The 12,732-nt window shown below is 34.1% G+C and overlaps 1 protein-coding gene across 3 annotated transcripts in view; it reads left to right on the top strand.

The window, feature by feature from the left end:
* Nucleotides 1–2,020, top strand: part of Gria2 (glutamate ionotropic receptor AMPA type subunit 2) — a 131,349-nt gene extending 129,329 nt beyond the window's left edge. For all 3 annotated transcript variants that reach the window (XM_028880125.2, XM_028880122.2, XM_028880121.2), the window contains one exon: nucleotides 1–2,020. This exon is cut by the window's left edge and continues 973 nt beyond it. The gene's annotated coding sequence lies outside the window, so the exon portion shown is untranslated.
* Nucleotides 2,021–12,732: the final 10,712 nt, after the last annotated feature.

The following is a 12,732-nucleotide window of genomic DNA, read 5'->3' as shown; positions in this document are numbered from 1 at the left end:
AATTTCTTTCTTTTTTCAGGTAGGAATTTCCCCTAAATAGTATATCTAAAACTATTTTTTTCTGTACACCATACTATATGTAATAAAATATCTGTTGATTAAAAAGCATTTAGTCTATATAGATAAATGCTTATAGATTTAAAAATCAAATTTATAAACAAATATCAGAACATGTGAATTTCCACTCCAGAAATGTTTAAGCTTACAGAGGAGCAGTAGTAACTATAAATGCCTTGAGGGTAGCTGTTCAGATACCTGCACACTGGCCAAATTCTATAATCTAGTTATACATTTTTAGTTTTAAAATTATAAGAACTAACATCAGTGTCTGAATACTTTAGTCACCTACAATAGTCTTTCTTTCTCTCCATTCCAATCTATAAAGTAAACCATAATATATTATTTTTAATTCATGCCTCAGGTAGAATGGGCACTTTAATATGTCTAATGTGGATACTGTCCCATCTCTGTAACTTTCTAAGAGATTATATTACTCTAGTTGATAAGTTTAATTCATCTATCGATCCCTCATTAAAACGCTTTTTTATTTCCACTAATGACCTCCAAATAAATTTACTTTAGGGTTAAAAGCAACTGACACCCATTAGTTACCTTTAAGATTTATAATTGTTATTTTTTTCCTCATAAAATTTCTATGTAATATTTGGTGTCTGACCAAGTGCTTTGTAGAGCATCCTACTGGTTATTTTTAAAGAAAAGGATGGAAAATGTAAGATTTAACAGTAGCCACCTGCATCCTACATAGTAGCATGCAGTTTCATGGCAATCTTCACTAAATTTTGCCGTCCCTCTACAAATTCCAAGATCATACAAAATAATTTTAGTGCATTACTCATCAGGGATATTGGAGGTACATTTTAAGTTTTAGTAATAAATGCTAGGATGACCAAATTGCAGCCTAATTATTTCCATATTGTACTTAAAATAAGTTTTAAAAAATTATAAAAAAGATGACTATATACAATCAGTGCTGTTTATCGGACCTCTGGGCCTACTCTTCCAAAAATTGAGCTTATCAGTTTTCTCTGTCAAGCTTGAACTAATGTAAATAATTGAAATAATGTAAAGTTATATTTTCATGTTTTTATAGATATGACATGACAAGAATACATAATGTATGAGTATCTCAAGTGTGGATAATGTTGATTGGCTAACCAGAGCTCAGTTATAGGCAGTAAAACCTAGTTCAATATCCATGTAACAGTGCATCAGTATATTGCTGTATAGATGTGTCTGTGTGCATATAAGTGATAAGCGCTCAAATAAGAGTGATGACAGCTGTCTAAAGGTTTTTTTTAATTCATTTTATATAAACTGTCATGGAAAGACCAAAATGTTTATGAACTATTCTTATGTAAATTTACAACTGTCCTTTACTGTACTTTTTGTTTACAGTATAGTATCTTATTCTCTGCTGTGTTAAGTGGGTGTCATACTCCAAGGAGACATACACTTTCTACAACTTCTATTGAAGATACTGGGATTTCCAATTTTTCATGTGTACTATGTCACAAAATGCTTTTAATTTTATTTTTAAATCTAACATCTGATGGCTTTTTCAGAGTGTTGTGAAAACTTCAGTCATACATAAAATATGTTCTTATAAAAAGCCAAGATCTTTTTTTTTTTTTTGGTTTTTACTTAATAGTTCATCAATCATAATGAGAAACCAAAAAGTGTATCTTATAATATCCCCAAATAAATCCAGATGCTTCTAGCGAAGGGGGGCATCTCTGCTCAGTTTGTCAGCTAGGTATGAATAGAATCAAGCTAGAATGTCTTTTTAAATTTAAATTGAGATGATTAGTAATTCTGATATTCCACACCCATAGTCATTACGTGCTTTGGGCATATATAGAAACGTGGCTAATGATTAACTGACTTACTTTGTAATATGCTCCACTGGTAAAATAACATTCATTGTGGTCATCAACCATCCTACTGTGCCGTCATATCATCTGCTATGGTACTCACATTAAAAAGCAGGAAAGTAACTTGCTTTAAAATTTTTATGGTTTGATTTTCAAAAACTGTCCATTTATTTTTTGACTTAAAGAAAAATTCCTCCCATTTTAATTTCTTCACAAAGCTGGTCATTTGAACCCAATCCTATTAACATGAACTTTAAAGTTAACCCAACATTATAGCTCTCCAAACTTGCACATACTTTTGTAAAATTTCTTTATATAAATATATCAAGTATTTAACATATGAACATACAGGTGAATCTGCTTAAAACACAGTAATTTTACATTTCAAATCTATAAATACTGTGGATATTTTGATGGACTGTGGTAGTACATTGAGAATAAGAGAATTACTACCAATATTCCTATGAAAAGATTTCTGGTACTTACCATGTCTTGATGATATCATTAATTTTTACTTTTAAATTAAATGCATGTGTGTGTGTGCCTGATGTGGGAATGTGCACATGAGTACAGGTGCCTGCTGATAGCAGAGGTGAGCCCAGATGCACCAGACCTAGAGCAGGAGGTATTAATGTTTGTGAGTACCTAAAATGGATTTGGGGAAACTAACCTGGATCCTCTGCAAGTGTGCTCTCTTAATGACTGAGCGATCCCCCAGCCCAATAATATCATCTTAAAAAATTGTAGAACCCTTGAAGTTCATTAGACTGCAATACACCAATTTCTCCACTTTCATCATTTACCTCACGGCATTCTGGAGGTACTTGTCTACATAATAAGAGTTACTCAAGTACTTCTCTTGTGGAATGGATTTCTGTGTATCTAAACTTGTTTTCTGCTGATAAAGTTGGTTGTGCATTCCTTTTGGATGGTCTGCTAGTCTGTCTTGTCAAAGGCAGTTGTCAAGCCAAAGGTACCTTTTTACTTTTAATTTATATGGAATAAGCAGGGATTTGATTGAATGACTTACAAAAATTGCTTATGGCATCAGCATTAGTTGGAAATATATACACTAATGACAGTATAGTGATAACTTCAGACAGTTAAATTAGATAAGCTTGACAAATCTTTATGAATAGATTCACAAGAAGCTTTTTAAAGGAAGTACCCGAAAGTTGCAAATGTGATTTAAAAAAATGGGAAGATATACAAGGTGCTTTGACACTTAAAACTGGTTTATTTTACATCACCGTCATGGAAGATGGGTAAGTATGTTCAAACTGCTCTGATATGCTGAACAAAAGTTTGAGAAAGCACTAGTAGATAGTCTTTAAATTATTGAATTAAATCTTTTTTAAAAGGCTTTTAATGTGTTATTTTGGCTAAACCATATATTTGTGCTAAACCAAAATAGCACAAGACATTTTGTTAGATATTTATTAATTACACTTTATGTCTAGAAGAGCAACCCAGCACACAACACTCCAAGTACATGATGGTTCAAATATATTTGTAATATGTATATTTATAAAATTTATCAACATGACATCTAAGAAAAATGCCATAAGCTTTAAGGAAGATGCCCAGAGCTGATCTGGACCATAAATAATTTGTGGATGTTTTATGTCCTGTATCTATTTATCCCTTCTTGTTTCTCATTTTACACTCTCTGAGCCCTTAGATACAACTGACATTTTTCGTTTATTATACTTCAGAGGGTCTTCCAGTGTTTAGTGTCATTTATCTTATTCCATTGCATCCCTCCCCTGTGTTTTCCATCTGTTTTTTTAACTTGTCTCATGGGAGAATTTGCTTTGAGACCACTTGTAATGCAGGTCACTATGTCAAAGATAGAAGTGATACTTTCCAAGTCTTCTTAATGACATAGGACTAGGAATTTCTCAAATGAAATAGAAAGTTTCTGCTTGGCTCCAATGTCTGCATCACTCACACATTCTGATCCAACACTTGCTGATTGTACTTAAAGGCTCCACAATCTGGAGAGTTCCTGGAGCAAGCAAGAAGTGCTCTGATGAGGCAGGAAGAATGGGAATGCCATCTTATGTCTGCTCATCAGGGCTTTGGAAAGCCACTTCACTATTAGCACAGCCTGTTCACTATGTTAATTGAACTCCCTAGGATTTTAAGATTTCTCTGCCCCCCCCCTTTTTTTTGCACTAAGAAGAAGAAGAAGAAGCTAATTTTGCTATTCCACAGCCAAACTTCTTTCAAATATGAATAAATTCAGTATTATTTAATTATTATGTCTGAATTTACTGAATAATTTGGTCATTTTTCTTTCTTTCTTTTTCCTTTCAGGTTAATGTGCCAATTTCATTTTACTGTAAATTGGAATGTGGGGGAGTGGATTAAACTCTTGGGAGGGAGTCAAGTCCAGGACTCTAGCTTTATCTTCCCCATTTCTCTCAGCTCTGTGTGTCTCCTCACCTGGAGTATGTGGATACTAGGACAGTTTCCTGGAATGATGAAAGGAAAGACTGTATCTTTTTTTAATGATCCTTGAAGAAACAGGCTCATGCATGGGAGTGCCACTCAGTGCAGAAAAAGTCTTTGTTCCTCCGTTCTAAATGGTTTCATCATCTTAATAAGCTAGTCAGTTTTATCTGAGAACAATCGTTCATTATCGTTCATTAACGCACTAATTTGCCCATTTACTCAAAGAAATTCTTATTGAATCTGTTCTTAAGTAGTATTTATCAAAGGCAAGGGCTAAATTCAAGTCCTCTGTTCTTAAGAAGTTTCTATAAATCATGCTCTGATGAATTCCCAGTCACATAGAAATAATGTGGATATAGGATTATTCTCTGACAACTAAGAATGATATATTCACCTCCACCAATTCTTTTACTGAAGACATTCATCCTTTAATGCAGGAAAAGGGTCTGGTAGCATTCATCTGAAATTTTCTCTAACAAGGATAAGGAAAATATGATTATTTTCCTCTAAAAAAAGGCTTATATTTTTTGTAAGCTGCTCCGCCTTTAATCACTATTTCTACCTCTGTTCTCAAAGAGTCAAATTCAGTTCATCAATATATACCGCAAGTTGATGATGCTAACCTCTGCCTCCTACACAGTTTAGCTTACATATACCTAAAGTCCACCTCATTGATTAGAATATTTCAGAGAGCTTTTGAAGAATTTTGAGTCCGTAGAGAAACAGTATATTGCAATCAAACTGCAACTAAAATTTAAGTAACAAGTAATTGCCCAACAAGAACAGATTGATTTAGAATTTATCAATGCCAATGGTTAAATAAAGGTATCAATAATTGTTAATGTTTATTTCTTTTGTATTAAATCATACGTAAACTCAAGGGAAATAGTTTGCTTAAAATGAGAAAGATTTTAGAAGAATTCTTAGTCTCCTATGACACACACATATATATATTTGTATTAGAAGTGCACATGTTAAAATCAATTCTTTTAATTATTACTATTCATTATGCTACCAGTAACAATAGGTAAAGAAACACATTTGCTAAGCATCAGAATCAATCTCAGTTACAAATAAAGTAATGTATACTTTCCATTTATTTTATTCACCTTTTCATAATACAATTTATAAGTTTTTCAGGTATCCATATTTTTCTCGGCATCTTTTGGTCAAGAATTTTCTGATACATGAATTCCCGTTCTTGTAGGAGTTCTATGATTTAAGCTTCGAATGTATTAGGGTTCTACCTACAGAAGCACTTTTCTGTAAATTCACAGATTTTGAAATAGCCCCATGTGAATGATTAGCAAGTTTCTTGAGACAATTGTGTAGAATATTGAAGTCAACACTACTAGCACCCAATAGTCTTACTTTGCCTCTGCTTTCTGTCCGTCCCCCACATGTCCCCAAGGCAAACCCTATTTGGATGGTTGGTGAACACATTATAAAATATTTTTATTCATCTAAATCACATAGCTTGCAGTCAGGTATAACAACTCATTTCATGAGATTTCTAGGTCCTAGTTGTCATAGTGCGCTCTGTACATTCTTCTTACACATCTGTGCCTTAGTTCTCAGTGGAGTGAATGTAGACTATCAGTCTCCCTGTCACTTCTACTTAGATTTTATAAATTAAAATGCAATTTTGAATTTATAATTATACTTAATCTGTATCTTAAAAGGTTGTCAAGTCTGTTTATATACATTATTGTGTTAGCTATTTGTGTTAAAGAGATAAACATGTCTGTTCATTTTAATTTAATGTGTTTTTGTGTTTCTGTGTGTGTATGTTCATGTGTGTATTAAAAATATTCCATAAATTCTGTAGTATTTATGCTTATAATTATTTATAACATTATTAAAATACATTCTGAATTTCTAAGTTCAAAACATGTTAAACAATTTATAACACATTGTTTTGACCAATTGAAAAGGGTTTAACAAATCAATACATTTTGTAATTTGGAAACATGTCAAAGTCACCAAACCTGAAACCAGAATACTGCATTTACATCCTTAAATTTTAGTTTGTTAGGTCACAAAATAATAATATATGGTTTTGTAGTTTATGTAAAGTTGTATATAAAAGATGCATTAATAAGTCAATTGCAAGGCGAAGGGTAAGTTGTGTGTTAGAGCGATGCCCTTGCTTTAGATATCAGTTGTTTTTCTATACACAATTACATACTTTGATGGCTGCAAACCTTATCCCATACAGTAGCAGAACAGGAAACCACTTTCCATAAATGTAAAATTTGCCATTTTATGTTGGAGACATACCTACTTTTCCTTCTTTGTTCTACCCTAGCTGTCTATTAAAACCTCCCATTCATTATCTTTCTCTCCTTTATTGGAATCAACATAACATGGATTATTTGATCTGCTTATCTCCCCTCTCTCACTATTACTCTGTACAAGGCTATTTCCCATACATAGATAAGTAAAACTTTAGACATCTGTTAGATAGCTTAGGGAAATTCTCCTCCTGCCCTGCAGGACTCCAAGCAAAAATGATTTGGTATAACCAGCATTTTTCATGCATTGCACTTAGCAGGAACCTGTCTAGTATATTGTTGTTATAATCTAGTGGGTCACTTAAACATCGTTTGCTCTTATTTCAATATAAGAATCATGGTAGGGAATGAATCTGTCTTATTTGTCTTTGAGTTTTTAAGCCTATTTTAAAAATTAAATATAATAGTTTACAGTTAAGAAGCATGAATTCTGTGCCACACTCATAAAGTATGCACTATTGCTATCATCCATTCTCATTTTACAAATGAGGAGCCAGAGGCACAGAGGTACAAAGAGGTTGAATAATTTGTAAGAGGTAACATATGGCTTTGTGCTTTAACACAATGGCTTCAGTGACATACTGGAAACCCTCACTTGAAAAAAAAAAAAAAAACCATAGATCACACACAGTAAAAGAATTATAAAATGCAAAAGACACAAACTCATCCAACTACCAAGATGACACTTAGGGCATAGATTTCTACAAACTATTCAGACATCCCTGAATATGTAATGAAGAGATAGGGATATTTAGTGGCAGATCTATGGCCTAATAGTGTGTGTGGTTGAAAGACTAAGGTATTTATGCCAGAGTGTATATCCTGACAAGTATGCTCCAGATATTGCTACTGTGCCATCTAAAAAGGGTGAATTGTGCTAACCACTCACTTATTTCCCCTAGTAAGTGTAGAGCCAGGGTAAAATGCAAAACACATGGTGTCAGATTCGATACATGCCATTCCATTCTCACTGATACTATTTTATTTTCAATGTGGTGCAGTTTTCAAATCTTATTCTATGACCAAGTTCCTGAAAGATAGCTAATGTGCCAGACCTTTTCTTTTCGGTCACCACCCAGTTCCCGAATCATGACATGGAGACTTATTCTTAGTTTTGTTTGTTTGTTTGTTTTTGAATGCTTGGCCTTAGCTTAGCTCTTTTCTTGCTAGCTCTTAAAACTAAACTGTTTCTCTTCATCTATATTTTGCCTTAGGGCTTTTTATCTATTCCTCCTGTATGTCCTACTTTACCTGCTCCTTCCATGTCTGTCTGTCTGGCCCCAGGCATCTCCCTCTCTTTCTCCCTAGTTCTCTCCTCTTGTTCTTCTCTTCTCTAGATTCCCCCTGCTATTTATTCTCTCTGCCCACCAGCATTACCTATCCCTCTTCTGCCCAGTGATTGGCCCTTCAGCTCTTTATTAGACCAATTGGGTGCCTTAGGCAGACAAGGTGAAACAGCAGAACATCTTAACATAATTAAACACACATCCTTACACAGTTAAACAAATGCAGCATAAACAAATGTAATATACCTCTACATAGTTAAATATTCCACAACATCTTACACAAGTTTATTATTTAGCATTTTGAATAACTTCTCAAACAGTTCTGGGATTGTTTTAATTTCTTCACAGTTGGCTTCACTGAGTAAAGTCTACATATGAAAAGACTATAGATATCTCTAGGTGATCTTTTTTCCACCTATCTCAATAACTTGTGTTCAAATTATTTTCTGTACTCTAAAAAAATCATCTTTCCCCTATACATAAGTGATTATCATTATATTGAATTTTTTTTCCAAATATGTCTGAATAGCTCTGAATTCTAGACCAATATATTCAACTTTCCATTGATATTTCTAAGTGTCACTACTTCTTCTTGGAATTTGGGAGGCCAGGGCAGGATTGTCTTTATTTCCAAATATTAATAATATCAGTTATCAGTCATTGAAATATCTGTTAAATACCAGTTACTATTATATAAATATCAAAGTTTTTAAATAGAATTAACAAAATTGGTGTTATTAATACATCCTTTTGCTTCTGTGAAATAGGGCAATGCTATATTATATAACTGGTGACACTCTAAGCTAGAAATCATCAGATACTTAAATCTTGTACCCATCAGCATGGAGTTCATGGTGTTTTCAGTAAAAGCTTTTTTTCCCCAGACAAGCTTCCCTTTGTCACATTTGGGTCCTCAGTTGCCATGGAAAATGTAAATGTTCTTACATTTCATTCTTTTGGTAAGTGTGGAAAATTTGGGAAAGAACTTTCTAGTATTAAAATTCATCCCTCAGTTCACAATTCATATTGATGAGCATATACCATAAATCTAGGTATTTTGAACCTTCATTAAGCCAGCAGTAAATATCCCTGAATGACCCTTAAATTTATATTCTTTAAATTACAATTAGTTTCATTTTAAGATTCACTATTGGTGCTTATGCTAAAAGTCATAGCTAGACTGTCTGTTGTCGGAGTTCCAAGAGGTACATGAGCACTTTTTGTGTGCTTATTTAATTATATTTTACTGACTGAATGAGTATATGTTGAACAAGTATTACTTTACCACACTTTAGTACATCAGTCTGCTGTTCCTATATTTTATCAAAATGGCATGAGAGAGCAAAGTGTCTGTGGGTCTTCTACAAATGGCTTCTATTGCCTCTTATATACATCTCAATTCTAGGATTTTTTAATATGATTTTTATAAGATGCAATTTGAGGGGATGAAGAGATGGCTCAGCACTTAAGAGCACTGACTGTTCTACCAGAGGACCGGGGTTCAATTCCCAGCAGCTCACAACTGTCTGTGATTCAAGTTCAAAAGGACCCAACACCCATGGCAAAACACCAATGCACATAAAATAAAAATAAATTAAATAAAAGATCATTAGAGATGCAAATTGAAATTATTTGCTAATTTATTCAAGAAGTGTTTACTCCTTTACACAGAGCATATGTGTGCCTTGGGATACTGACTAGAGAAAAACATACAATCCTAATCATTTTGAACGTCTGGAATGGCCTACTAAAGAAATAATTTTGAAAAATAATTATGTGCACAAAAGCACACACAGAAACCTTTGAATGGACAGTGTCTGAAGTTGAGACTCATAGCAAGTTGCAATCACAGAAAGGAAAGATTTGGTGTTGGAAGATGACTTTAGGGGACTAATCTGAGGAATTGGAAGGCATTGAGGAGTTGTACTGGAGTAGTATCTTTCTTGCTCCACTTACTTGAGTTAAGTCTGTCTACCCTGTAGTCCTTGTCCATCCTCAAGTGTTTCAGGAATTCCCTAGCAGCTGGGGTCTTGTCACCTCATTTCTAGAGCATGGCACTGGCTTGAACAATAATTCATTGACTCCTTATAGCAAGCATATTAGGTGGAAATCAGGTGACTGAGAACAAGTTAGGAAGCATAAGAAAGTCAAGATGAATCAGAAGTCACTCCTTGGTTTCTACACATTTCTGTAATTTTTAAGGTTGTTAATTGAAAACGAACTACATCACTTCCCCCTGCCCCCTTCTTTCTCTCTGGACCTTGAACCCTTCCCATGACATTTCACTCTCAAGTTTTTAACCTTGATTATACTTGTTCCATGCACACACACACACACACACACACACACACACACACACAATGTATGTGTATGCACAAATATACATAAGTCCATTTTGTTGTTTGTATGTATATGTTTTCAAAGCTGGCCACTGTGCCTTGAACAAACAACAAGGGAGATTATCCCTGCAAGATGCCAATTCTCTTTCTCCCAGAAGTCAATAGTTGTCTGTAGTTCTTTGTCTGGGGATGGGCACTTCTTCTCACACTTCTCTACCCTAGTGAGTAAACAGTGAGGACAGGCTGTACATCACTTTCTTTAGAAAAAACTCTCTGCACATGTGCTCTTCAAATGATGTCTTTTGTTTGCTTACCTGAGAATAGCACTGTATACAGGAAAATAGGTCAGAGCCTCTCCTCGGTGATTTTCAATGTTGTCTCTAAAAGCATCAAATACAACCTCCATTTTATTTTTTATTTTTTGAAATGGCATTCGTATGTTGCCTAGGCATCCTTACAATTTAAAATTCAGTATATATGAATCAAACTCCAGTGATCCTTCTGTTTTAGGTTCTTGGATGCTCAAATGATTGTAGGGATGTACAACTGCACCTGACTTTTGCCTTCTCTTTGGACTAAAAAAATATCTCAATCAAGTTCTATTAAGTAAAGATCATTTCTGCTCTTTTTTCCAACTAATTATATCAAAGAGAATTGTGAAGAGAGCACACCATAGGAGAAGAACTTGGAGAAGCCTTGAGACAGGAAATATATTAGTGTGTTTTTGGCATTCTTGAATATTCTGGTCTGTGTTTCATAAGCCTTCCCCTAAGTCCTGCAAGGATGCTCATTTATCCAATTCTGTCAATATTTGTGGTTTTGTTCACTGGAAAGGAAGATCTAAGGCAAAGAAACCCATGGCAAAAAAAAACCCCACATATTTGAAAGTCAAGAAGTATCTCACACATTTGGTCAAAGTTACTGAAGTCATGTTAGTAACTACTCAGACTACAAATTAACTTAATTTAATATTAAATTGAATTTTAACTGTCAATTATAATGGGGGGGCTACTACTTCTGACATTAAGACATTAACAATCCATGTTTGTAGTAGGAAATTAGTATTCAATAAATAAAAATGAACAAAGTATTTTCAGAAATAGACATCAGGAAAGAAAAGTAGTGAACTGGACTCCTTGTTAAATAAACACTTGGTTTTCCAGGTCTGAAAATTTTGCTCAGCACCACATGTTCCCTGATTTTGTGTCCCCGGGTATAATAGGATACAGTTTCTGAACCTTTTATATTCACGCATTCACTAATAAATAGCCAATCATACATATTTAGCCATTCTACATTATTTGTCAATGTAACCCAAATAGACAGGTTGATGATGTCTATTGGTAGGGAAAGATATATAGAAAAATGTTTCCATCTATTTTATGTAATTTTTCATTTACCAACTATTGATTTACTTTGTTATGGGTGCAGGAGATACACAGATACAAGTCATAATATAAAAAAAAAGAGCATTTATTTTCATAGAGGTTAGTCCATTTAGGTTAACTGGCAATAAACAAAGAAATAAATGCATGCTGGAATGTGATGAGGACTAGGAAGGCAAATTAAATGAAGTAAGGGGGCAAAGATAAGTGAGGATATTTTCATTCACATGGTGTCAGGAAACACATGTCACCCCTAAAACGTGGTTAAAAATCAACCCGAAAGCAGTGAGATTAAATGTTTTTCAGTGCTCCAGGTGAAAAGTCTAGCAACCAGCTGAAATAAATTTAACCATTCAGGAAAGCAAGTGGCTTAAACAAATAAGTCTGGAAGGCAGTAGTTAGAAATAGAATTGAGAAGTTAGGCCTGACCGCTGGAGCCGCTATCCCAGTACTCAGGAGGCAGAGGTAGCAGGGTAATTTGAGTTAAGAACTTGATCATCAGCGTGGGTAAAACTGAAATGCTAGTGAAAGGAGGAAGAAAGGGAGAAGAAGGGACCAAGACGGGAAGAGAGGAAAGAGAAAGAAGGAAGGAGAGAAACAGAAGGAAAAAAAAAAGAAAGAACTAGATAGAGAAAAATGTAAGTTATTCAGGAACATTGATTGTTTGGATATTTTAAAGTCTGGTGTCAGGTAAATGACTTTGCAGTTTTTTAAGTAAGATAAATACCAATAGATAATTTGGGATAAAAAAATTGACAATCTTAGTCACATACTAAGATTGACTGTAGTTCAAAAGCAATAGTAACTGGTCACAACTGAGTGTTACATGCCAACACCTTGAAAAATATTTTATCTTGATAAGTGTATATCACTCACAGATTAAGGTATATTGTATTACTCTACTATTTTTAAGAAATAAGGAAATATTGAAGGAAAAAAATGACTTTCACATGGTCTTTGAGTTTGGGGACATTTGGGCTGGTGATTGCAAGAGACTGGTTTTAAGTACAAGCAGGTGGTCTGACTAAACTCTGTCTACAGAATCAAAGTGAGGTAAGGACCTGGAGAGGTGTGATGAG

The sequence above is a fragment of the Peromyscus leucopus genome, chromosome 6 (genome assembly GCF_004664715.2).
Source record: "Peromyscus leucopus breed LL Stock chromosome 6, UCI_PerLeu_2.1, whole genome shotgun sequence".
In the NCBI taxonomy this organism is placed as follows: Eukaryota; Metazoa; Chordata; class Mammalia; order Rodentia; family Cricetidae; genus Peromyscus; species Peromyscus leucopus.
The sequence above is the reverse complement of the archived record's forward strand: the minus strand, read 5'-3'. Positions and strand labels throughout refer to the sequence as shown.